The sequence below is a fragment of the Lemur catta genome, chromosome 9 (genome assembly GCF_020740605.2).
Source record: "Lemur catta isolate mLemCat1 chromosome 9, mLemCat1.pri, whole genome shotgun sequence".
Classification (NCBI taxonomy): domain Eukaryota; kingdom Metazoa; phylum Chordata; class Mammalia; order Primates; family Lemuridae; genus Lemur; species Lemur catta.
This window is the reverse complement of record NC_059136.1, coordinates 17,747,845-17,774,538: the sequence shown is the minus strand read 5'-3', so window position 1 is coordinate 17,774,538 and position 26,694 is coordinate 17,747,845. Positions and strand designations below refer to the sequence as shown.

At 46.0% G+C, this 26,694-nt stretch overlaps 1 long non-coding RNA gene across 2 annotated transcripts in view; it reads left to right on the top strand.

The window, feature by feature from the left end:
* The window catches only part of LOC123644664, a 100,498-nt gene that overhangs the window by 48,696 nt on the left and 25,108 nt on the right, over positions 1 to 26,694 (top strand). The window contains exon 3 of one of the 2 annotated variants that reach the window (XR_006737205.1): positions 20,085 to 20,135. The exons of the other annotated variant lie outside the window; for it this stretch is intronic. This is a non-coding gene — a long non-coding RNA (uncharacterized LOC123644664). Of the gene's footprint in view, positions 1 to 20,084; positions 20,136 to 26,694 lie in introns of those variants that run through there. 2 annotated transcript variants of the gene reach the window in all.

Genomic DNA, 26,694 nt, shown 5'->3' with positions numbered 1-26,694 from the left:
GTCTCAGCTTTCCTGTCAGAGAGTGAGTCCAGATAAAAGGAAAAAGAATGTTCAGGCAGAGTACAGTGATCTGCCTGACCTGCCCTATGGAATAGGAGCCTCATCTTGTAGCACCAGTGAGGACTAAGTTTGGCTGCATAGAGCAGAAAATACACAGTGTCACTATCTTTGACAAGAAAGAAATAAATATTTCTCCTACTTAAAAGAAGCTGAGGGTGGGCAGTCCCATGGGATCATCAGGGACGTGGGGCTCTTGTAAGTTTTTGCTCCACTATCTTAATACATGGCTTTCATTGCAAAGCATTGTATGGTCCAAGATAGCTGCTGGAGCTCCAGCCATCAGGCATACATTCCAGGCAGCAGACGGAGCAAGGGGGAGCAAAAGGGGTCCACCTCCCTGCTAAGTCAGCTGCCTTCCTGGGAGTACCCATAATACTTGTTTGTAGCTCTTTGGCCAGAAGCTAATCACATGGCCCCAACTAGCCGAATGGAAAGCTGTGTAGTTTAGCTTAAAATCCAAGTTCTGTTTCTAAGGAAGAAAGTGGAAATGGCTATCGGGTATGTAGTCCCACCATACCAACCCTCCCAGAAACACCTGTCCTACTATATTGCTCCACTCTGAAGCAAGCCAGCCTGACTGCTGTCTTCCTTTCTCTTTCTTTCCTCCCCCCCACCAAGTATTTCCTGGTGCCCACCATGTGCTGGGCACTAGTGGTCGAAGGTGACTGTCACAAAGATGCATTATGGACCTCATGGGCTCAGCTCATCCTGCCCTGCCACCTGGACCTTGCCGGGGTTGGTTCTGCTTCCCCAACAGGAGAGCAGGCGGGAGGGGAGGCAGGCCCCTGAGCTGGGGTGGAGCTGAAGACCCGGGTGTCGTGTGCTCTGTCGTGCTGACCGGCTGCATGCGTGTAAAAGGAGGGCAGGCATCCTCGGTCCTCACGGGGCACAGTGAGGATAATCCACGGACCATGCCCCACACAGTTCCTGGCATGCTCAATGTACTCATTTTTGTTGTAAAAGAAGAAAGCAAAGATTCTCCACTTCTTCCCCACAGCATGAATTGGAACAAGGAGAGAATATTATTTCTCCAACACCGCATTTCTTGGAATTTCTGTGTTGGTTGATACTTCCCAAAATCACAGGTCTCCTTATAGAGAGCAAGAGCCTTGCCTGGGGCTGCATCTTCGAGGACCCCGGCTACCAGTGTCGCTTGTGGCCCCGCCTGTGCTTGCGTACCGTGCACAGCACTGCCTGTGGGCTCTGTAACGTGTAATCTCTATAGTAAGGGTGGAGAGTTGGAACCCGCAGCTTGGGGTCCAGGCAGGTGACTTTTAATTCATCCCTTGGGTATTCTAGGGCCAGCGGAGCTGAGCGTGCTGCCCAGGGCAGCCCAATGTGCCAAGCCATGAGCCTCTCTGGGGATGGACAGTTGCTGTCCAGGGCACTAGGACAGCAAGGGGTTAGCCGGGGGAGCAGAGGCCAGCTGGGGCTGAAGTTCAGGGTTGTAGTGCATATGCTAGCAGGGAGGACTGGAGCTGGGGGGAGCAAAGGAGGCAGCCAGGCCTTGCTCTCAGCCTCTGGAGTCTGTCCAGCCTGGGATAGTTTCAAGGCTATGCCCCTCTGCTGAGGGGACCGGAGGGGGTTGGGGCAGAGGCCAGTGAGCTTGTTCCTAATCGGAATCCTCTGGTTGTCCAAGAGAAGAAAAGGGTTAATTTCTCTTTAGCTTCTTTTTACACCATTTCAGCGTGAATTCTTTAACAATGGGATATTCATACAGAGCATGTCTCTGCTAACCAGAACGTATGATCGGGCAGAGGCCGTGCTCCCTCACCAGAGTCGGGAGACGGAGAGTGCCTTCAGATCAATTTTTGAGGTCTTGATTTTGTTTTGTGGCATGTTTATTGGATTGCTTGTAGAGGAATGAAGCTTTTTGGCCCGCTGGAAAAATTTTTTTTCTTCTGAGAGGCTTTTCAATTTAGTAGAAAATAGAAAACAGAGTTTGGTTTTGCAGTGATAGAAGTGTTAGAAGCTGCCCGGTATATGTTAGATAGATGTGAGCATTTTGCATTCGCTCCTCCAGCTTTGCCACATGGCTTTCTTTCTGCCAGCCCTCTTACATACTTAGTTCTTGAGAAAGATGTTCCAAGTGGAAGCCGTGGTCCACTCAGTCCCCAGCCTGCTTCTTTCTGTGAGCTGCCAACCAGCTTTTCTCGGGGAGCTATGATACCCCCAGGATACAAAACGATGGGCAGGAAAAGCACCCTCGCACAGCCAGGGGCAGAACACCAGGCCAGGCCTGTCCCAGAGCCTGTGCGGACCTGGTCATATCAAAGGGGGGTTCAAGTCGTTTGGTTCTGTGTCTTGGAGGCCAGTGTATTTCCCACAAGTTACAGGAGCTGCAGTTGTAAGGTCGAATGCCTGTGCATGAGGTACGTGCTGGTGCTTGCCTGGCGATCTCCTTTGTTCTTCATGACCTACTGTCCCCCACAGAGGGGAGCAAGGTTGCAGAAAGTTGGCTGGTAATGGCCAATGTCCACAGAGCCCTTGGGCACACAGACTGGGCTGTGACTCTCAGGGCACAGCCAGATGGACCCTGAGGGAAGTTGAAGGGAAGCACAGAGGTGACTGCACAGGAAGTGTGTTGCAGGCTCTGGGGGTGATGGTGAGAGCCGGTAGCAGTCAGGTGGCAGGGGCAGCTAGGAAACCAGGGGCCAGTGGCAGAGACAGTCCCTGACCCCTCCTCTTGCTGACAGTGGCATGCACCAGGAGGCTCATGCCTCCCTGAGCCTCAGTCCTCCTCCCTTCAGTCTGTGAAATGGGTATAACAGAAAGTGCATCTCACAAATCTATTTATACAGAAAAGAAAGCAGTTCCCAGACTGCAAAGCATTATTCAGAGCTTCCTGGCTCTACCTCCAGGATAGCATACCTCTGCCGTCTATGAGACATGGGCCTGCCATGTGTCTGGCACTGGTCCAAAGGTCACCTGAGCCATTGTCCAGCGTGCTCTACCAGGGGCCGCATACTGCCAGGAAGGGCATCAGAAGAGGTGTTGTACAGTAGGGGGCTGAGCTAGGATGCCAGGCACCTCCTGCTTCCTTCCAGATCCCCATGGGCTGGGGGCGCCTTACTCGGATTGTGCCGGAGAGGAAGGGCAGTATCTAAGAATGTATTGACATGGTCATGTTTAGGTTTACTGTCCCCTCATGGCAATTTTGCCATGGCTGAATTCACATGTTGCAGAATATGCTTGGTGTGTGGTGCTGGCCGTCACCAGCAGGGCCAGATGGAGCAGGGATGCTGCAGGAGGGCCAGGCCCAGGTTCCCTCGGTTCCCAAAGATCAACCATTGGAAGAGAAAGGGCCTCCTGGTGCTGCTCGCTCTCTGCCCCGCCGTTAAAGACCTGGTTACTTGGGACCAGCCACTTACCCTCCTGGGGGCTCAGGGGTCCCGTTGTGGATGGAGGGCATCGGACTTGCTCCCATCAGCTCCAATCCTGTGGCCTCTCTGCCACAGTGTGTGCCCCTCCCCGACGCCTAATAAACAGGTGTCCTGAAGCCATCGAGGATCTGGAGCTAGTTATCATTCACAGCAGCCAGAGCCCTTCGGGTCCTCCTGAGCAGAGGGGCCCCAGCTTTCTCGGATCTCGCCACCCTTGGTGTCTCAGCAATTTGTTGGTGTCTCTAGACCAAAAAAAAATTAGCTAATGGCTCTACTTTTGAAGTATTAGTAGTTAGGTCCAAAACACACAGTATTTATGTCATAACAACTTGGAAGCCCCTTGAAAAATAACACACATGAATTGAAACAAATTTATTTCATCCTTAACCACAAGTGCTCCCAGACGGACGTGAGCCTGTTGGATGAGACTGGGCACCGCCACCTCGTTTCCTGTTTGACGCTGACTTTCACATGGGACTTGCTATTTGAAATTTTATTTTTAATTTTTATGGGTATATAATATTTGTACATATTTACGGGGTACATGTACTATTTTGATACAAGCATATACATTTTTAGTTGTGGCAAAATATATATAACATAAAATTTATCATCATAACCATTTTTAAATGTACAGTTCTGCAGCAGTAAGTACGTTCACGTGGTTGTGCAACATCTTCATCTTCCCAAAGATGAAGAATGTTTCCAGAGTGTTTCCTGAAAACGTTCTCCAGAACGTTTCTCCAGGAACCTTTTCACCTTTCCGAACGTGCGGGCCTTACAGCAACCACGGTGAGAGGCAGTCAGGTGCTGTGGCTGGGAGCAGGCCCTTGAAGCCAGATGGCGTGTGCTCCAATCCTGGCAAGCGACACAGCTGCGCTGTGCCTCAGTTTCCTCATGTGTAGAACGGGGGGGCGGTGGGGAGGAAGGCGTGCCTGAGCTCGTGTAGCCAGGGGCCGCCATCTGGCGCCCTGGAGCCGCTCAGGAGAAGTTTGAGGATTCCATTGTCATGCCTTCTGCCCCTGCCTGTGAGGTCTCCGTGGGAGGAACACATGCAACCTTGTTGCTGTCATTTTTGGCATTTCCTGGGGAGGAATTTAGTATGGTGTGTTGTGGGCTGCGCCACCCCGAGGTCAGTCGTTGGACACACCTGCCTGTCCAGGCTTCCCTGGTCTGTCCCCCCGCCATGCTGTGGCCGCACGTCCCCTTCCCTCTCGCACCGAGTCAGACCCACGGACACATGTGCGTCTCCTTCTTCAGTTCGTGACCTGTGAGGCGCCCTCAGCCCCTGGACCAGAGTGGCGTCTGCTGGAGACCGGGACACGTCTGCTCCTTGCCGTGGAGCAGCCGCTGAGCGACCTCGGTTTCCTCATCCTCAGCGGGGTCTTCTGCCAGACGGGCTTGGAGATGTTTTCAGCTCTCTAATTTGTACACACTGTGACTCACCCAGAATTACAGAGCAAAGCTAATGGAATCAAGAATTTATAAATTCGCCCTTCCTCCCTCATGCAGTGCCTTGAGTTTTTCAAAATTTCAGTTCAGAATGAGACGGCCCTCCAACCAAGGCCACAGGAGCGTTCGCCGCCTTAGTGACTTCTGGCCGGTCTGGCTGAGGCTGGGTGGGCTCCAAAGTTGTGACAGACCAAAGGCTTCTTGCCTGCTCCGGTTCCTGGTTCTGGCCAGGCCACAGAAGTCATGGCTCTGACCTGCCCCCATCCAGGAGGACACGGTCTCCCCTGCTCACATGCCATGGGCTGGAACTGGCCATGTGGCCCAGCCTAGGGAGGCTGAGAAACACTGGGGACACACAAACTATTTGATGAGCAGGAATTGTCCATGCCACGCCCCTGACTGTCCCCAGCACCTTCAGACTTCCAAAGGACAGTGGCCTGCACTGTCTTGTGAACCCCTACAGTTTTTGGCAGGTGTAGTTAATCTTGTTTGACTGGTTAGGAAACCGAGGCTAGGGGTGGGGTGGCTTTCAGTAACACAGCTGGGAGGTGAGAATTCAGAGCTATGAACGTCTCACTTGGCCCAAAAGTATCTATCCCAGGTGGTGGGAAGCTCGTCACTTGGCACTCCTGTGATGCCCGCTGTGTTCTGGGTCTCCTCCTCACCTACTGCCCTGTCTTCTTCAGCAGTCCCCGTCCCCCACACTCCCCACCACCTCGTTGGGCTGTGGCTGCACCCTGGGCTCCACCCACTCCAGACCCAAAGGCCCTGGGCCACTGCTGTCGGGATCAAGTGCAAACCTATCATGGTGTGCAAGAGCTTAGCTCACCATCTAACCCTGCCTTTTGTCACCTGCTACCCTCTAGGTTTCAGTCACCCCACAACATTGTTCTGGTCCTTGGATTTGCCTCCGGGCCATTGCCCACACTGTGTCCCTGCCCCGGGTGCCTCCCCTGTGTCTCTGTCACCTAACTCTTGTTTTTCCTCTGTGCGTGGCATCTCCTTTAGCTTCCCAGGCTGGGTTAGGGCCACCTGTGGACTCCTCATTGTACTGGTCACACACCTTTGAGCCCATCTGTTTCTTAGATTCGATGTCCCCTAGGGTGTGAGCTCCCGGTGGGCAGGGGGACCTGTGCCTTTTGTAACCTGGGGTGCTGGTCAGCATGTAGGAGGCACTAAGTCGCTATTCATGAATGGAACGGCTCTACTGTGTCGAGGTTTGTGCAGAGACGGGCAGGGAGAAGCCTCTGCTTCAGATTTCAGTGTGAAAAAGAGACGTTGGAGAAGAAGATGAAAGTGGTCATCCAAAGCTCCATTGTGGTTTGGGGTGGTACCATGGAGAAAGGTCCAGGCAGTGGCGACAGTCCCACCCAGTTGCTTGCCCCGTGTAGGTTCTGGAGTCTGGTGGCACCTGGAGGAGCAGGTGGAGTGGAAGCTGCAGGAAGCTGTGAGCTCGAGGGCCCAGGCTGGGCAGAGGACTCGCCCCACTTCGCCTACGGAGTCAGTAGGTTCCTCATTCGAAGTTTGCCCTGAAGAATGAATGGGGCCTGCCTTGTTCTTGGGGAGCCCAATGCTTCTTCCAAGTACGCTGAAGCCATGCGGGAGGTGTAGCCGGGAACATACACACATGGCACATGTGGCACCTTGTAACACATGAGGTTTTGTTTGGAATGGGGTGGACCAGATGGAAGGAGACTAGTAGAGTGTAAGTATTTAACTTGATGGTTAAAAAGTTCAAATTGGAAAGCAGTATAAGTGTAACTCAGGACATCTTGGGGAATCTTGGCCACTGACGATTGTTCATGTTTAAAATCACATCAGTTCTCACAGCTTTCCAAAGCACCTCACCACTCTGGGTGATGTTGTCAGGACTGTTATGTCAGCACGAAGGATTTGGGGGTTTGATGTGAAAATTTTACATTGTAAATTAAGGGAGAAGTAAAGTTTTTAATGTATGTTTAGGGTTGCTGGTGGCTAGAAATTGTAAAGTAACAATCCACACTCATTGATTTTTATGGTTTTGCTCCCCAGGAAGATTGATGGGGGAAGGGTACTCTCCCAAGGGGAGATACTGTATTTATAGGCATGTTCAATAGAGTCGTGGTGCAGAGAAGGACTCAGGCCTGCAGCGTGGGAGGTTTCCGCCTAACCAGGTTGTTGGGCCGTTTGTGTGCACACCTGGTGTGATCGGTTGAAATAGGTGGATAACAAGCTCATTACTGTAATGCAAGGGGGGAGCATAGTTGCATTCTTCATGCACATGTTTCTTCCTAATGAGTTTTGCTTTTTTTTTTTTAATTTTCTTAATTTAGATCTTGGTTTTGTTGCAGATAGGATTCCAGTTTGAAGAGAGCATATTATTCTGAGACTATGGTAGACAGAAAAATGGTCCCCAAAGCTGTCCACACTCTAGTCCCTGGAGCCTGTGAATCTGTTACTTTACACGTCAGAAGGGACTTTGCAGATGTGATTAAGTCAAGGGTGTTGAGGTGGAGAAATTATCTCAGATTATCCAGGTGGGCCTGTGTAACCACGGTGATGCTCATAAGAGGGACACAGGAGGAGTCAGAGTCAGAGGAGAAGGTGACGAGATGATGGAAGCAGAGGTTGGAGTGATGCACTTTGAAGATGGAGGAAGGGGCCACAGGCCAAGGAAGCTTCTAGAAGCTGGAAAAGGCAAGGAACCAGAGTCTGGCCTAGAGCCTCCAGAAAGAACCAGTTCAGTTGACACCTTGACTTTAGCCCAGGGAGACCTGTGTTGGATTTCTGAACTACAGAACTGTGAGATGGTAAATTTGTGTTGTTTGTAGTCACTAGATTTTGGTGACTTGTTACAGCAGCCACAGGAAGCTAACTCAGAGACCCAGGACCATGCCTCAAAATGGCGGCAAGGCTGACCATTGCTCTCTCCCACCACTGGGCCCTGATTTCACTCATGTCCTGTAGCACTGTCGATCCATTCAGGAATAACATGGGCTGATTTCAGGCACCAAGTGTTCTTTATCCTGCTGCGGTACACTCACACCTCTTGGGAGCTGCAGGTTCTGCCTGCTGCTCTTTTGGAATGATAAACTCTGGGCCATTAGTGGGAAACATCTGGTGAAATGGAAGGCAGCTATTCAGGGGGTGATGACCCAGGACCTGCAGCAGCTCCCTTGGAACTGGCACCAAGATCTGCTCACCTCTGTGGGTGTATTGGTCACATGCTGGCCATGTCCACTCTCTACCCTTGTAGGCATGGCCCCATGCACGTGCAGTTGAACAGAGAGGGTGGCATGCCCTGGACAGGCAGTGCCTTCTCTCCAATTCTGCTCAAGCTAGAGCCATCAGGGAACATTGCCCCTGCCTGTTTGTCCTGTCCTGTCCTGCTGTCAGCACTGGGTCCCCTGGGCTACACTCAGGCCTGGCTTCTGCAGGCTTCTTCCTATCCTCTGAGCAGCTGCACCGCCATGGCCTGGGGCACCAGCGGCGTGGGAGGCTGGCCCCATCATTGGGGACGGAAAGGCAGGCTGCACGGCCTCCTGGGGACCTGAGCTCCTTGCCTTGTGTCATTGCAGAAGTGAGCCTTGAAATCAGGGCTGCTTTAGCCCCCATAAAGCACCTCCAGAGACTCAAACCACACCGTAAATCTCACTGGGATCTAATGATCGACTTTTTATTCAGTACCAGGACTGCACACTAGTGCATTTATGAGTTTTTTCTCTAAATTCCTAATGTTTGAAGTGGAAATTTTCAAAGCTGATTAATGCCTTTGCTTCATCATTTGCTGTCAGGCAATTTATTTATAAATAAAGCAGCTTTCCAAGGAACACTAACGAACGAAGAGAGTAATTAGCATAACGAGACTCAGAGCCCAGTGGTTTCTCTACTGGGCTCACAGGGTGCTGGGGAGCACAGTTCTCCACACGGGGAGGCAGACATCTGGGTCCTTGCACCAGCGAGAGAGGGATGACCTGGTTATTCCCACGCACAGAGTTTTACCGTTTCCAGGGGGCATTTGCATGTGTGGTTTCATTCCATTTTCGGAACAGAGGAGGAGTCTGAGGCTCACAGAGGTTCGGGATTTTGCCCAAGTCACCAGCTCGTAAGAGGGGACATTTGGGCCAAGGCCAGGGCTCTTTTTGTTTTGGCAGCTCTTCCAGTATGTACTTTTTATTTCTTTGTCAGAACGGCTACCTCCCCCACCCCATATCCCTCTTGCCTTTGCAGTGAGTGGCAAGTTCTGATTAGTTTTGAAAATAAAAGAAATTAAAATTCTTGGACCCTGAGACTGAGGAAAAGTCTGCTCTTTGTCTTAGAGATTTGGGGCTTAACTTCTTAGCTCCCTGCCCCGTGTAACTTCAGAATTTGGCAGATGAAGGGGATACTGTCCGTTTGAAAAAGCTGGCACCTCCAGTTTCCCTGCAGCCTCACCCAGCCGTCAACAGCTCTGCCGCTGTCTGTGGTTTTCAGCAGCGTTCTCTGCCCTGTGCCTGTGCCTAGGGGCATTTAATAACAATTTCTTTTTTCTTTTCTTTTCCTTTCTTTTTTTTAGTCTTCTCTGTGTCAGTGCTTTGTGGTCTTACTGTACTGGTTCTCTTATCATAGGTGGATGTTATAAATGTGAATACCGTCAGTGCCCCACAATCTTGGTTTTCAGTGAGCTTCCAGCATCTTTGATAATGTTCACTTCGAACAGGCAGAGGATGCAATAGTATGGGGACGAGCTAAATGGTGGGGACATCTTGGATGCCCTGTGCCTCACACAGTGCCAGGCACAGAGTAGCTGCCCCATAAATGTTTCTGAGTGAGAGACGGGGGAGGTTCCTGAGTATTGGCATGGGGGTGGGGCGGCTGGGGCTGCAGGGAGGGTGTCACCTGGGGGTAGCCAGCCAGTCCAGCTTGAGAAAACACCGTGGAGTTAAGAGGCTCTGCCCAAGAAATGGTAGGGGTTTGGCTTTGGTTTTGCTTGTTTTGTTTCTTGTTCAAGTGAGAAGAGCAGACTGAGAAGGGAGGAGAGAGAGAGGATGGCTGAGCAGTATGGCAGGGTGGTAAAGGAATAAAAAACCCCAAGCACGTCATCCGTTCAGTCACAGCTGTGTGCACTGCTGTGCTACAAACTGCTGTGCTCCTGAAACCTTCAGAAAAGCCTGCCGTATTCACAGAGTGGCTTGAACATGGTGTGTGTGCATGTGCATGTGTGCACACGTGCATGTACATCAGGGAGGAATGCTTGCAAGGAACAGAGCTTCTAACAGACCAGCATTCAGCGGAGGCTGCAAGTCAGAACCAGAGTGGCTTCAGGGACAGAAGCCCTCAGGTATCTGCAGACAACCTGGGGCCTTTCCAGGGTACATGGAAGGTGTGTTAACCAGCCAGTCCCTTTGGATCACTAGGGAGAGGTTCCTGCTCTCATGGCACATATGTGTTGCTTTTGTTATTAATAAACTTTTAATTTTAGAACAGTTTTAGATTTATAGAAGAGTTGCAAAGACAGTACAGAGAATTCTTGTACCCTCCTTTCCCAGTGTTCTCTCTTGTTAGCAACTTATATCACCATGGTACGTTTGGCATAACTAAGGAGCTAACGTTGCTCCCATACTATTCACTAAACTGCAGTTTATTCTGATTTCCTTAGTTTTTACCTAATGTCCTTTTTCGGTCCCTGGATCCCATCCAGGCTATTCCATTACATTTAATCCTTGTGTCTTCTTAGCCTCCTCTGATCTGTGACAGTTTTTCAACTTTTCTTTCTTTCTTTCTTTCTTTCTTTCTTTCTTTCTTTCCTTCCCTCCTTCCTTCCTTCCTTCCTTCCTTCCTTCCTTCCTTCCTTCCTTCCTTCCTTCCTTCCTTCCTTCCTTCCTTCCTTCCTTCCTTCCTTCCTTCCTTTCTTTCTTTCTTTCTTCTTCTTCTTCTTCTTTTTTTTTTTTTTTTTGAGACAGAGTCTTGCTGTATTGCCCAGGCTAGAGTGCAGTGGTGTCATCATAGCTCACTGCAACCTCAAATTCCTGGTCTCAAGCAATGCTCCTGAGTAGCTGGGACTACAGGTGTGTGTCACCATGGCTGGTTAATTTTTCTATTTTTTGTAGAGACTGGGTCTCACTCTTGCTCAGGCTGATCTTGATCTCCTGACCTCAAGCAATCTTCCCGCCTAAAGTTCCCAAAGTGCTAGGATTATAGGTATGATCCACCACTCCCGGACTAAAATTCCTTGTTTTTAATGACATTTATAATTCTCAGGAGTACTGGTCTGGTATTTTGTAGAATGGCCCTCAATTTGGATTTATCTAATGTTTTCTTCATGGTTAGATTGGGGTTATGGCATTTTGGGAGGAAAACCACAGAGGTGAAGTGCCATTTTCAACACATCATATCAATATAACATATCAACATGATTTATCCCTATTGATGCTGACATTGAGCACCTGGCTGATGGAAAATCAGCCCCCCTTTCCCTAGTACTCTTTAGAAGGAAGTCAGTATTCATAGCCCACACTTAAGGAGTGGGGAGTTATGTTCCACTTCCTTAATGGGGGAGTAGCTATATAAATTGTTTGGAATTTTTCTCTATGAGAGACTTGTCTGTTCTTCCCCATTTACTTATTTACTTATCCTAACATTTATTTATATCAATATGGACTCACAGGTATTTATTTTATACTTTGCTATATAATCCAGCACTATGTTATTTATTTTCTTGCTCAAATTATTACCTTTGACCATGGGGAGTTCTTTCAGATTGCTTCCTGTGTCCCCTTGACAAATCGCTACCTTTTTGTTTTTTGAATACAGTTGGCCCTCGTATCCATGGGTTCTGCACCTATGGATTCAACGAATCTCAGGTTGAAAATATTGGGAAAAAAATGGATGGTTGTATCTCTACTGAACAGACTTTTTCCCCTTATTGTCATTCCCTAAACAATATTGATACAACAACTATTTAAATCACATTTCCACTGTAGTGGTATTATGCATAACCTAGAGAGGATTTAAAGCATACAGTAGGATATGTACCAATTACAAGCAAATGCTACACTATTTTATATCAGGGACTTGAGCGTCCATAGATTTAGGAATCTGCAGGAGGTCCTGGAACCAGTCCCTTAAGGATACTGAGGGACGACTGTACCTCCTCACTTTCTGGCACAAGATGCTCCAGGAACATCTCAAATTTTTCCTACCCCAGTCCTGGCATTAGCCATTTCTCCAAGGATTCCTGCTTCTTTTAATTGGAGAATGGTATTTAGAAACCAAGGTCTGGGTGTTACAGTGCTCGTTGCTACTGAGGTGCCACTGCTTCTTCCAGGCCCTCTGTGTAGCAGAGCTAGGGAATATGTGTGTGCCTACTACTGTGTGTGTGCATACGTATCTCCCCTTGCTTTTTGGAATGCATGGCCCCACCTGATAGCCAAGCTCTGGGCCCGTCTTCCTGGTCACACAAGATAATCATGTCCACGTGTTCCATAGTAGGAAGGAAAACTTGGACAACTGCATAAACACGAACAACAAAACCACTTGGAAGGCTGAAAGAATATTTTCCAGGTATACAAAAAATACAGAGCATAATAAGAGAAACATCTGGGTAGCTACCACCTGGTTTAAGAAAATAGACACGTACAAATAGAATTCAACCCTCCATGAATATGCCTCCCCAATCACCCCTGTGAAACCCAGTAAATTGAAGACTATTTATTTTTTTTGGAGGCATGCTTTTATATTTTTACCCTGTATATATACCTAGATGATATATCTCATTTTACATGTTGTCAAACTCAATAAAAGTGATATTTCACTGTGTTCCTGCAACTTGAATCTTCATTAACTGAGAACTTTTATTTTCCTGGCAATCCTGAGGAAAGCAAGAATCACTGTCTCCATTGCACAGATAGAGAAACTGATAAGTTACAGCAATGATGTGATTTTTGCCAACTTCGAGCAGCTGATAAAAATGGGCTAATGTTTGTATCTTCAGAGCCTGAGTCCATGCTCTTTGTATGATACAAATGTTCAGATTCATCAGGGAAGGGAAGAACACATCGGTCTTCTTGGTCACTTCATGACTCTGCTGTTCCCTTGGGGCCTGGAGGTCTTCATGTCTCCCTTAGCCTGGGATCCCACGCTCCATCTGGGCTTGGCAGGTTCCAGAAGTTTGGTGAAATGAGGACCCATATGGTTGGTTCAGACTCTCACCCTCACATCACTCCCCACTGGTGTCTGTGCCGTCTCCTCTCCTCCCGAGACTGGAAATAACGCAGATCTGGCTCAAAAGTCACCCCCTCCTTACTTTAGCACCAGATGCCACCCCTCGTCTTCACTCTGCCCTACAGCGCCATTTCCTGCTGCCTCTTGGACCATTGCCTGCACATTCGAACAGCTGCTTTCCTCTCCCATGTTAGAAAAGAGAAAAAAGTCTCTTGCTCCTACTTCTGCCTCCTGCTACTGTCCTATTTTTGTGCTTTGTTTTGTTGCAGAACTTCTGGAAAGAGTTGTCTACACAGGCTTTCTCCATTGCTCTCTTACACCCATTTCAGTTGGACCTTTGCCCCTTTTCCTGACACCTCTGCCGATGCTCTTAACACCAGAACTGTTCCCATGAAGGTCACTGAGACCTCCAAGGCTCCAGACCAGCACTCAGTTCTTAGTCCTCTTCTCACTTGCCCAGCCGGCAGCATTTGGCACAGTTTCCTCTCCCACCCCCAGGAAATGCTTTCTTCCCTTGGCTTCCAGGGTGCCCTGTGCCTGGGGTTTTCTTCCTGCTTCACTGAACTTTGCGAAGTCCCCTTACTGACCTCTCAGTGTTGGCGTGTCCCTGGGGTCAAGCCATGCACTTCCTCTCTGTGCAATCCGCACTCACCATACCATCTTTATGCTGAAGAACCCCACATTTACACCTTAGCGCTGACTCCTCTCCTGAACTCCTGGTTTGTATATCTAATTGCCCACACGGCATCTTCCTTTGGAGGCCTGATGGACATCCCAACGTAAAAGGCGCCACGCTGTCCCCAACTGTCCCTCCCAAGCCTGATCTCCCCATCTCAGTAAATGACAGCTGCATCCTTCCAGATGCCTAGTCTCTCTCCAGTCCTACGTCTAATCTGTTCCAGGATCCTGCCCTTGGTCACCACCTGCACTGCCACCATGTGAGCCTGTTTGCCCCCTGGATTGTTGTCCCAGCCTCCTGACAGGGTCCTGTTTGGACCCCACACCTTCCCACCTGGGTCTGTGTCTGCTCAGGAGCTGGTTTGCTGTATAAGAACTTAAACAAGGTTCTTCCTTGGTCCAGAACCCTCCGGTGCCCTCATCCCACTCAGAGTAAAAGCTAGAGGCCCCTGCTCAACTCTTTCATCTCTGACTTTATTTCCTAAAACTCTATTCTGCAAAAACCTGCCTGGCTAAATTGATCACCTTACTTGTGTTGGTTCACATGTTCCCTTCTCCGAGAAACTTCTTGTAGGCTTTGGTACTGACCCACATCCCTGCACTAGTAACCTGGATGCCATGCACAAGGACGTCTGCATTAACTCTGTGGCTCACTGAGTGATGCTGTCTGCGCCACTTCCAGAGGGGAAGTCTGGGAAGCTCAGGGATCTCATTTCCCAGGGCCCTGCACGTGCTCTAAGGGGGTGCTCGCTGGCAGGCCGGTGCAAGTGCACAGGCTACACTCAGAGGGTGAGGGCTTCCTTAAATTTTTGCACCCTGGATCCCTCACTCGCTTCACCTTAGTCCCAGCCATACCTGGAGTATAGTCTGCCCCTACGTCCTCAGAACCCTGGGACCTTTCTTAGACTTGGTTGCTTGGCCTTTGTGGATTTCCAGCCGGGAAGGGGCCCTCGCTCTGGCCATGAGGGTGGCATGCGTGTGGACACTGACTGGCAGGCTTGGTCTCCTCCCCACAGAGCCGGCCAGAGGCACAGCAGCCCACCCCTGCCGCCCATGGCTAACTCAGTCCCTGGGCCTTTCCGACACTGTGCTCAGCTGTGGGTATGTGTTGCACTGAACAGAACCTAGAAATGTAGATGTTTTTCGGATATTTTGATTTTCAACCGCAGTAGAAAATACATTTTACTTAACCACCTAGGACAAACATCATTATAGATCTCAAACAGAAGTTTCAGGAAACAACTTCTTACACTCATTAGAGGTGATGCGTCCTGTATAGTCTTCTATTTTGTTTTTAAAATTCTGGTGCCACCCAATAAATTCACTTCCTGACCTGCCTGTGGGTCCCTAGAATGTGTAAGCCTTGGCTTTCTCCACCATACTCATATTACAGATGAAAAACCTGAACGGTAGAGAGCTTAAGGGCCTAGCTAAGGTTATGCCTGTGAATTCACGGGAGAGCCAGGACTGGAATCCTGGCTTATTCCCATCCTGTGGCTTTTTTAGGCTCTTATAATTAATTTTAATGATTGCACCATCGTGGCTTATTTAAATTACCCCAGGAGGAACATCAGCTCTATTAAAGAAATTTTATTATAGCTGCCCACCTGCTCTATTCAGGGAAATGCATCTTTTGTGGATTTCTTCTGGGTAGTTAAGAGGGTCTAAGAAGCTTGTTTATAGTCACTGATTTAACTGTAGATGACAATGAAGTTAAATAAAAAAGCTGGTTCCATCTACAGGAGCACGTGAGTGATTTGAATTAGAAAAGGTGTTCCCCAGAGCACTACCCAGGTGCCTAGGGAGGCTTGCTGGGCCCTCGTGGGCTCCCTGAGGGCAGAGTTGTGGTATTGGGCAGGGGTCACAGTTCCATGCCACGAGGCATGTTTGGGACAGAACCTGGTGCTTGAGCGGAGGTGTTGGTGCTGTCTTCTGGCTACTTGCTACTCCAAGCATGGGCTTGGACAGTAGCTCAGTAACCATGGAGGAGCTGTGAGAAATGCAGAGTCTCAGGCCCCACCCCGGCTCTGCTGACTCAGAACCAACATATTAACAAGACCGGAGGTTTGTATGCAGCTCTGGTTGGGAGACTGGGGGGATTTGGGTCTTTGGTTTATAGTTTTCATCATGAAGTTGGTCATCTTTAGCAGCAAAGAGTTAGTATGGTTTGGTCACCACATGCAGGGCCATGCTAGGTGCTATGAGAACAGAAAGACAGGCCAGAGCCCTCCCTGCTTCTGGGGACTTGCTCTCTAGTGGTTAGGCAGGGGGTGGTGTATGCAGCCGTACATGATGGTGTTTTACAAAGTGGGAGTGCTGTAGGCACCCACGCTGGATTTAGATGCAAGAAGGGAGAACAGGTGGGGAGAGTGTCCCAAGCAGGAGGAACTGCGCGCAGAAAGCTGTGGAGGCAGGAGAAGTCTGGGTGTGGTCAGTGGACATCTAGTGTCTGAATGGAGGCAGGCGATGGACAGGTTTTGGAAGGCTTTAAGTCACAATTTTAGATATTTGGATTTTATCCAGTGGATCATGGGAGCCACTATAAACTTTTTTTTGGTTAAAAATTGTATAAAATACACATAACATGAAATTTAACATCTGAACAATTTCAAGTGCACAATTGAGTAGCATTCAGTACATTCATATTGTTGTACCATCACCACCATCTGTCTCCAAAACTTTTTCATCTTGTACAGCTGAGACTCTGTGTAGTAAACAGTAACTCCCATTTCTCCCCACAATAACCCCTGGCATCCACATTCTACTTTTTTGTCTCTATGATCTTGACTACTCTAGGTACCTGGTATGAATGGAATCACACAGTATTTGTATTTTTGTGACTGGCTTGTTTCACTTAGCATAATGTCCTCAAGGCTCATGCATGCTGTAGCGTGTGTCAGAATCTCCTTTTTAAAGGCTGAATAATATTCCACTGTATGAATATAGCATATTTTGCTTATCCATTGATCTGTCAATGAACACTTGGGTTGTTTCCTCCGTTTGGCTACTATGAATAATACTGCTATGAACATGCAAATACAAATATCTCTGTGAGTCCCTGATTTCAATTCCTTTATATATAATTCCACTCAGAAGTGGAATTGCTGGATCATGTGGTAATTCCATTTTTAATTATTTGAGGAAGCACCATGCCATTTTCCACAGGGGCTGCACCATTTCCCCTTCCTACCCACAGTGTATGAGGGTTCCAATTTCTCCATGTCCTCACCAATCCTCATTATTTTCTGGTTTTTTGGTAGTGGCTCTCCTAGTCGGAGTGAGGCAGCATCTCACTGTGGCTTTGATTGGCACTCCACAGATGCTCCGTGGCGTGGGGCATCTTCTCCTGTGTGTGAGCACTGTGGCCGGGTAGCAGGAGTCCTGTGATGGAGGAGGCATGCGGGAAGGGCTATTTAAGAGGATAAAGGGCTGTGCCACTCACTGTGGATCAGATTTGTGGTGGGGACACTGCACCTGCAGAACAGGCCTCCTACATGCTGCTTTGGTGGTTTCTGTGGGAACACAATGTGTTCGGGATGCTGTCCCTGAGCTGGGAGGGAGCTCCGTCTGGTTTTATGTGTGGCCTGTGCTGAACCAAGCCCACTGCATTTGCCCTGACTATGTCCTGCTGCTACGGAGTTGAAGTCGGAGGAGCTGAGATAGGTGGGGGAACATTTGAAGGACATGTCCCTTGCTGTGGCATTTTTGCAGAAGTGGCTGACATTTGTGCTGCCACCTGGTATTTTTGATGCTCTCCCTTCTGGACGCAAGAGAGGATTGTGCTTCCCTACTTCCTCAAACTTAGATACAACCATGTGACTTGCTTCGGCCAATGAGATGTGAGCAAAAGTGACCTATAGGGAGAAGCTTTGGGAGACTAATGCTGCCGTCCCTTCCCCAGTCACATGATCCTGGAAGCACATGCTGAGGAGGAGGGGCCATAATATCAAAGTGGCTGTTCTTTGCTTTTGACTCACAGTAGATTTTGAGTGAACAAAATAGAAGATATTCCTGGGCTGAGGTGCTGTGACTTAGGAGTTGTTCGTTACCACAGCACAGCCTAGCCTATTCTGACTGATCCAGGAGGAACCTGAAAAGTGTTTTAAGTGCAAATATAGGTTAAGATGAAAATGTAGCATTTGGGGATAATTGCATGCACTTATTAATACCTCAGAGTTTTGAGACTTGGCTAATGAGCTGCATTTTTCTAAAGGTAAGTCTGTTGCTGAAGAGTTAATTATCAGATGTTACTGGTTTCCCTGGCCAGCGGCACATTGCTCTGACTTGTGCTTGCTCTTGGCCTGCCCCCTGGGGCTGAAGCTGATGAGAACTCATGAACCCTGCAGCTCCGCTTGGATGTGATGGCCTCTGTGTTGTCCAGCGCTCATCAAATCCAGAGCCTGTTTAGATTTCCATAGACAAGTCCAGACTCTGTGGACCTCATTATACTTCCAAAGCAGGAGGGACATTGTTTTTAGTAGTTATTCCCAACATTTTTTTTGAGTGCAGAAATGACTTTTTAAGATCAGAAAATTTCTAAGACTTTCACCACTTAGTTTTATTATTGTACTGCTTTGGTTGTTCAATAAACTATTCATTAAGGAAATCTTTTTCATCTTAAGTTTACTTTTCCACTATAGAACTTTTAAAATATACAAAAAAGAAGAGAGCATTGTATCTTCAGTCCCTGTTGTGGGCTGAGCTATGCTCCTCCCAAATTCATATGTTGAAGTCTTAAACTCCAGTACCTCAGAGTGTGACTGTATTTGGAGATAGGTCTTCACAGGGGTAATTGAGTTAAACTGAGGTCATTAAAGTGACTGACCTAATCCAATCTGACTGATGTCCTACTAAGAAGAGATTTGGACACAGATATGCACAGTACACAGAAGGACGACCGTGTAAATACACAGGGAGATGACAGCCATATACAAGTCAAGGAGAAACCGACCCTGGCGGTATCTTAATCTTGGACTTCCAACATCCAGAGCTGCGAGAAAATAAATTTCTGTTGTTTAAGCCACTCAGCCTGTGGTACTTTGTTGTGGCAGCTCTAGCAGACTAATATAGTGCCTGCGTACCATGTTTAGCTTCAGCATTGTTAAGCAGTCTTCATGGACTGCCTCTGATGTGTGGGGAGCACGGTGCGTATGGCGGAGAGGTAGAGGAAGCACCTGCCTGCGTGAAGCTTACTTCCTATGGGAGCTAGAAAAACTCATGAAGACAAGTTTCCATGAGAGCATTGTGAATTTTCATAGTCATGCGACATCTGTATACCTTAGACATCCTTGTTGGAACACAGCGTGCAGGTGGTCTTCCAGCAGTGCTGAGCATGCAGATGGATCCTCAGACCCTCTAAGGCTCACCCTTCGGGAACCAGGCACTGGATGGGTTTGTCGTGTAAAGGGACAAAGTTGGAGGGAGAACCATGGCCCGGGCAGCTCTGCCCTACTCAAGCCAAACCTATCACGTGGACCAGGATTCAGACCACCCCTGGGAGCCAGCCGGGCCCATAGGAACCAGGATGCAAACATCATTCTTACACAATAAAGAAGCGGGGAGAGCATGAATCACACTGGGAAATGATTCATTTGCTTACGGATGGATTCATCCAGGATTCCTTTAAATACCAAAGCCCCATGTACATTTAAAAATACCTAGTTCACTCAAAAACATTATGCTGAGCGAAAGAAGCCAGACACGAAAGACTACATGTTGTACAATTCCATTTATAGGATGTTTCTAGAAAAGGCCTAATTATAGGGACAGGAAGCAAATGAGTGGTTGCCCGGGTCTGGGGATGTAAGCGGGAATTGGCTGCAGACAGACATGAGGGAGGCTTAGGGGTGATGAGGGCTCTAAAAGCACATTGTGCTGATGCCCAGGCAACTGATACGTTCACTAAACATCATCCTCACTGACGACAGGGGAATTGTATGGTACCTAAGGTATATCTCTGTAAAGCTGGGAAAGCCACTTAGTTCAGCTCTGTGGAAAATCAAGGGAGTCTTCTTGGAGGAAGTGGGCTCTGAGCTGGATGTGAATCACCGAGTGTCTTTTGGTAAGGAGCTGGAGGGCGGGTGATAAGAGAGGTGGAAGGAGAGCTTGTTGCAGGTGAAACCATTAGGAAATTGAAGGGACACCCAGCAATTCTCCACTCTGGTTGCACGTTCTAGCCACGTGGAGGGTGTTTTGAAAGCACAGAGGCCTGGGCCCTATTCCTGGGGATTCGGATTTAACTGGTCTGGGTTACAGGTCCTGGAAGTCAGTATTTTTTTTAAACATATTTTTTAATGAAGTGATATTCCAATTCTATCATTTCTTTTTCAGTTCTCAGCTGGAATGCTTCTATAAAGAGATACCTCCCCACATCCATTATGTGATCACCCCAGTGGGACAGTTCGTAGAGAAGAGGCAGGGTGAGCATGTGATTCTTTCACTTCATTTCCCGGTTGTGAGGATGATGAATTTGTTTCCCAAGACCTTCCAAGGGTGACCAATTTGTGCTTTGTTTTTGTTTATTTTAAAATTGTCATTCTCAACTCATGGGCTTGAGCATATTTGATAGGTTTCAAACCATGGCAATCATTATCCTTCTTGAAGTTGAATTGTTCTACCTTTGGCCAGTGGGAGTATCTTCATCTTGGCCCCTAAGACCTTTTTTGTTGTTGTTGTTGTTGAGACAGGGTCTTGCTGTGTTTCCCAGGCTAGAGTGCAGTGGCATCATCATAGCTCACTGCAACCACAAACTCCTGGACTCAAGTGATCCTCTTGCCTCAGCCTCCTGAGTGGCTGAGACTATAGACACACACCACATGCCTGGCTAGTTTTTCTACTTTTTTAATAGATGGGGTCTTTCTATGTTGCCCCGCCTGGTTTCAAACTCCTGGCCTCAAACGATCCTCCCACCTTGGCCTCCCAAAGTGCTGGGATTACAAGCGTGAGCCACCACGCCTGGCCCCCCTATGTCCTTTTGACATGCTCCTTCTCATCTTTGATAGCTTTCTTGCCTTTTTAAAATAAAGTAGGTTTGTTTTTCCATCCCTCCCCCACTAGCTTGTTAGGTATGTGTTCCTTTATTGTTCTGTTAGGTCGTCCTAGAGGTTATGACATGCAGTCTGCCATGTTAGACTAGTGATTATAGAGTCTTCTTTAAATTGGTGCTCTAAACACTTCCTGGACAACACAGGGTCTTTACATGCAGATATCAGCATGTTTTGAAAGCTGCCCCGGAGGTCTTTGTGACTATCTGGGGCTGAAAACTCTGGATGGAGCATTGGATGGGTGGCAGGTGAATCGAGGAGTTGGCAGGATGTTGTGGCAGAGAAGACCAGACTCAAAGCCATCAGTAAATAAGGATAGGTGTGAGTTTTCTAGTTGGTTATCAGGTTCATATTTTAAAGAACGTTTTTCTAATTCTGTTTTTTGTTTGGTCTGACTCTGCCTGATGTGGTGATACGGTAGTTTCAATTTGTAGGTCCTTTTAGAGCTGGGGAGGAGGGATGCCCTTTGTCCGAGATGCTGCTGTTATTTGGGTGCTATAGGAATTGAAGGTAAGTCGTGCAGCCCAGGCCTGGCAGGGGATGCATTTAAGATTCTCAGCAGGTGAGGGGCCTTCCCCTGTGCTTGGCACATCGCTGAGGGCCTCGCCTGCAAGATGTCATTTAGTCCTCCCACCCCTTCTGACAGATGCGAAGTGGAGGATTGGTGAGAACTTTCCTGACACATGCTCCAGGCCACATGGCTACAGGTGCCAGAGCCAGGATCCGAACTCAGCTCTAACTTCTGTCACCAGCATAAAGGCATGAGAAACCGGCCACAGTCTGCTTCACTGGGACTAACTGTGACAGTGGTGTCATTGACAACGTAACCCAGAAGATAGGCTTGTTTTAGAATATAAATCTGAAGGAAGCATTGTCCTTACCAACATCATATTTGTGGTGTGACTTGATGTATTTTTTTTTTGTTTGTTTTTTTAACTTATTATCCACAGAAAGTGAAAAGAAATGCTCACGGAGGTCCCATACACCATTCACCCAGCCTGCTTCAGTGTTAACATCCTGTGTAAACTACAGGACAGTGCTAAAACCAGGAAATTGATATTGGCCAAGTCAACCGAACTTATTCAGATTTCACCAGTTATACACACACTAATTTGCATGTGTGTATGTATTAATAGTCCTGCACAGCTGAATGTGTAGCTCATGTAACCATCGCCACATTCAAGCTATTTGACTGAACCGTAACCAAAGGACTCCATCCCCCTACCCCTTTTAGCTACGTGTACATCCACTCTTCCATCCTCCCTAACCTCTGGTAAACGCTGTGCTCCTTATCTGTGTTTGAGCATGAATCTTATATAAATGAAATCTTGCAGTATGTATCCTTTTGAGATTGCCTTTTATCACTCAGCATAATTTCCCTGAGGTTCACTCAAGTTGTTGCATGTTGCCAATAGTTCATTCATTTTTATTGCTGAGTAGTATTCAGTGGTAGGGATATACTGTAGTTGGTTTAACTGTTTACCTGTTGAAGGACATTTGCATAGTTTCCAATTTGGGGTTATTATGACTAAAGCTATTAAGAACATTCATGTACAAGTTACTGTGTGAAAATAAGTTTTTATTCCTCTGAGATCAATTATCTGCCATTGTGGGATTATATGGTAAATCTATTTTTAGTTTTAAAGGAACTACCAAACTATTTTCTAGAATGGCCATACCATTTTATATTCCCTCTAGCAATTATGAGTGGTCCAGATTCTCCATATCCTTGCTAAGATTTGGTGTTGTCATGTTTTTATTTTAGCTATTCTCATAGGTGTGTAGTGATAACTCATTGTGGTTTTACTTCGCATTTTCCTAATGGTTAATAATGCTGGGAGTCTTTTCAGGTGATTATTCGCCATCTGTACATCCTCTGGGGTGAAATGTCTGTTCATAATTTTTGCTTATTTTCTAATTAGAGTGTTTGGTTTTTTTTACTGTTGTTGAGTTTTGAGGGTTCTTCATATAGTCTAGATTCAAATACTTTGTTAGACGTGTGATTTGCAAATGTGTTCTCATAGACTATAATTTTTCTTTTCATTATCTTGACCTTTGGCAGAGCAAAAGTTTTTTAATGTTAATGAGGTACAATTTTTATCAATTTTCCCTTTTATGGATTCTGTATTTGGTGTTATATCTAAGAATTCTTTGCCTAATCCTAGGTCTCAATATCCTTTCCTATGATTTTTTTTTTCTAGAAGTTTAAAAATTTTATGTTTTAGATTTAAGTCCTCAATTCATTTTGAGTTAATTTTTGCATAGGGTATGAGGTTTAGGTCAAATTTCCTTTTTTTTTTCTTTTTTTCTTTTTAACTTATGTATGTACAAATACTCCAGCACCATTCATTGAGAAGGCTGTCCCTCCTCCATTGAATTACTTTTGCGCCTTTGTCAAAAATCAGTTAGCCTTATTTGAATGGGTCGTTTTTTCTGGATTCTCTGTTCTGTTCCATTGATCTATATGTCTGTCCTTTGCCAGTCCCACACTGTTTTGATTACTGTTGCTTTGAACTTTTGCTTCAACCTTAAAATATGATTGAAGAAACTCATGAGGTGAAGGATAGTCCTAGTGTTCCTCTGTTATTTTCTTTATATTTGAAGAGCTTCTTTTGATCATTCTTTAAAGGTAGGTCTGCTCATAATAAATCTTCTTATTTTCTATTTTTCTGAGAATGTCTTTATTTCTCTTTCATTTCTATTTTTATTTGGTAACAGCCTTATTGAGACATAATTCACATACCATATAATTCACCCTCTTAAAGTGTATAATTCAGTGGTTTTTAGTATATTCACAGACTTTTGAATCATCATCACAATCTTATTTTAGAACATGTAATAAATTTTTAAGTCTGAATTTTTGCATATCATTGAGGGAAAGAGAGGGAAAAGTCGTCTATACCATCTTGTTTTGGAACTGGAAGTTGATATGTCTTTTCAAGTCTTTTATAAACTGTGGATTCCTCTCTCTCTATCCCTTTCTTTACTTTTTAAAAATGTATTCTTATTTTTTTATTTTTAATTGTGGTAAAAGGTACATATAAATTTACCATCTTAACCATTTTTAAGTGTACAGTTCAGTGACATGAAATATATTCACATGGTTGTGCAACCATCACCACTATTCATCTCCAGAACTTTTTCGTCTTCCCCAAACTGAAACTCTGTACCCCCTAAACAATGGCTTCCCACACCCCTCTTCCCACAGCCCTTGTCAACCACCATTCTACTTTCCATCTTCATGAATTTGACTCTGTAGGTACCTCATATAAGTGAAATCATAAAGTATTTTTTTGTATGTGTGACTAGTTTCTTTCATTTAGCATAATATTCTCATAATGTTGTAGCATGTGTCAGAATTTCCTTCCGTTTTAAGGCAGAATAATATTCCACCATATGTATACACCACATTTTGTTTACCCATTTATCTGTTGGTGGATACTTGGATTGCTTCCACCTTTTGGGTACTGTGAGTAATGTTGCTATGAACGTGGGTTTACAAATATCTCTTTGAGACCCTGCTTTCAATTCTTTTGGGTATATACCCAGAAGTGGAATTACTGAATAATCTGGTAATTCTATTTTAATTTTTTGAGGAACTTCCACACTGTCTACCCCTGTCTTTTCCTTACAATACATCGGTTGAAGACTGAGATATTTGACCTGTAGAATGTCCCACAGTCTTATTTTGGATGAATGCACTTGTGATGAAGTTCAACATGTCCCTTTGTCCCTTTCTCTCCTGCACATTGGCAGCTGGATCCAGGACTTTTGCCAGACATAGGTTCTATCCCTTTGGCAAGATTAGAGGAAGCACATAATGTCTGTTCATCTGCCTTTCTGTGACTTCAGCAGCTTCTGATGCTCAGTGCCACTATTTTGGGTTGAATTGTGTCCCCCTAAATTCATATGTTGAAGTCCTTCCCCCAGTATCTCAGAATGTGACTTTATTTGGAGAAATGGTCTTTACAGAGGTAATCAAGGTAAAATGAGGTCTTTAGTGTGGGCCCTAATCCAGTGTGACTGGTGTACTTATAAGAAGAGGAAATTTAAACACAGATACATAGAGCGGGAAGATGATGTAAAGATAAGGCAACTTTCTGTGGACATGAAGAAAGTTGTCTCTTGCCCTTAATCCCTGGAAGTTTTGCTGGGTAGTAAATCCTTTAGTATCTCAAATATGCTACACCATTTCCTTCTGCAAGTAATCATTGCTGTCAAAAAGTCTTATGATAATCTAATTTTCTTTCTTTTATATCTTATTTCTAGATGCTCAATGGATATTTTTACTTTTTTTTTAAGTGTAGTAATTTTACTAGAATGTGTCTTAATGTTGGTCATTCTGAGTCAATATTCTTGGGTACATGGTGGGCTCTTTCAATATGTAATTTCAAAACTTTTTTCATGTAAGAAAGTTTCTTGAATTAAAGTTTTTAGGACTGGCTGTGGTGGCTCATATCTGTAATTCTAGCACGCTGGGAGGTCAAGGCGGGAGGATCGCTTGAACTCAGGAGTTTGAGACCAGCCTGAGCAAGAGCAAGACCCCATCTCTGTTAAACATAGAAAAATTAGCTGGGTGTGGTGGCACATGCCTGTAGTCCCAGCCATTCGGGAGGTTAAGGCAGGAGGATTGCTTGAGCCCAGGAGTTTGAGGTCACAGTGAGTTACGATGATGCTACTGCATTTTACCCAGGGCAACAGAGCAAGACTCTGTCTCAAAAAAAAAAAAAGTTTTTAGTATTTTTTTTCTTTTCCATTACTTTGGTTTTCTTCTTTTTTGTTTTTTATGCATATATTTTCCAAAATTTTTCACTCATTTATTGTAATTGACACAATAATTGTACATATTCATGGGGTACACAGTGATGTTGCAATACATACAATGGATAGTGATATGATCAGGGTAATTAGCATACCCCTCATCTCAATCTATCATTTCTTTATATTGGGAACATTTAGTATCCTCTCTTCTACCTGTTTGAAAATACATAATATACTGATGTTCACTATAGTCATCCTACAGTGGTATAGAATGCAGGAAGTTAGTCCTTCTATCTAGCTGTAATTTTGTATTCTTTAACAAATCTCACCCTATCCCTGCCCCACCTTTCCCAGCCTCTGGTATCCTCTCTTCTTCCTTTTACTTGTGTGAGATCCACTTTTTAAGCTTCTGCATATGAGTGAGAACCTGTAGTGTTTTAACTTTCTGTTCCTGGCTTGTTTCACTTGACATAATGTCCTTCAGATACCCATGGTGCTGTGAAGGACAGGATTTCATTCTTTCTCATGGCTGCATAGTATGCTATTGTGCATATGTACCACATTTCATTTATCCGTTCATCTTTTGTTGGACACTTGGGTTGATGCTGTATCTTGGCTATTGTGAATACTGCTGTTACAAACACAGGAGTGCAGATGTCTCTTTGATATACTGATTTCCTTTCCTTTGGATACATACCCAGTAGTGGGATTGCTGGATCATATGGTGGTCTTTTGTAGTTTTTTGAGAAACCTCTATACTATTCTCCATAGTGGAACTCCTATTTCTATGTGCAGGATCTTCTTTGCTCTGTTCACCTTCAATAGTTGCTGCTTTCTCTAGAATCCTTTTTTTTTTTTTTTTTTTTTTGAGACAGGGTCTTGCTCTGTTGCCTGGGTAGAGTACAGTCGTGTCATCATAGCTCTCTGAAACCTCGAACTCCTGGGCACAAGTGATCCTCCTGCCTCAGCCTCCCAAAGTGCTAAGATTACAGGTGTGAGCCACCGTACCCGGCCTAGAATTCTTTTTTACCTCTTTATTTTTGGCTTTTGACACTTTCCTCCTTTTCATCTTCTATTTTTTTAATGGAATGATCTGTTTTTTTGTTCTTGTATTCCTTCTAGTTTAGTCTTAATTC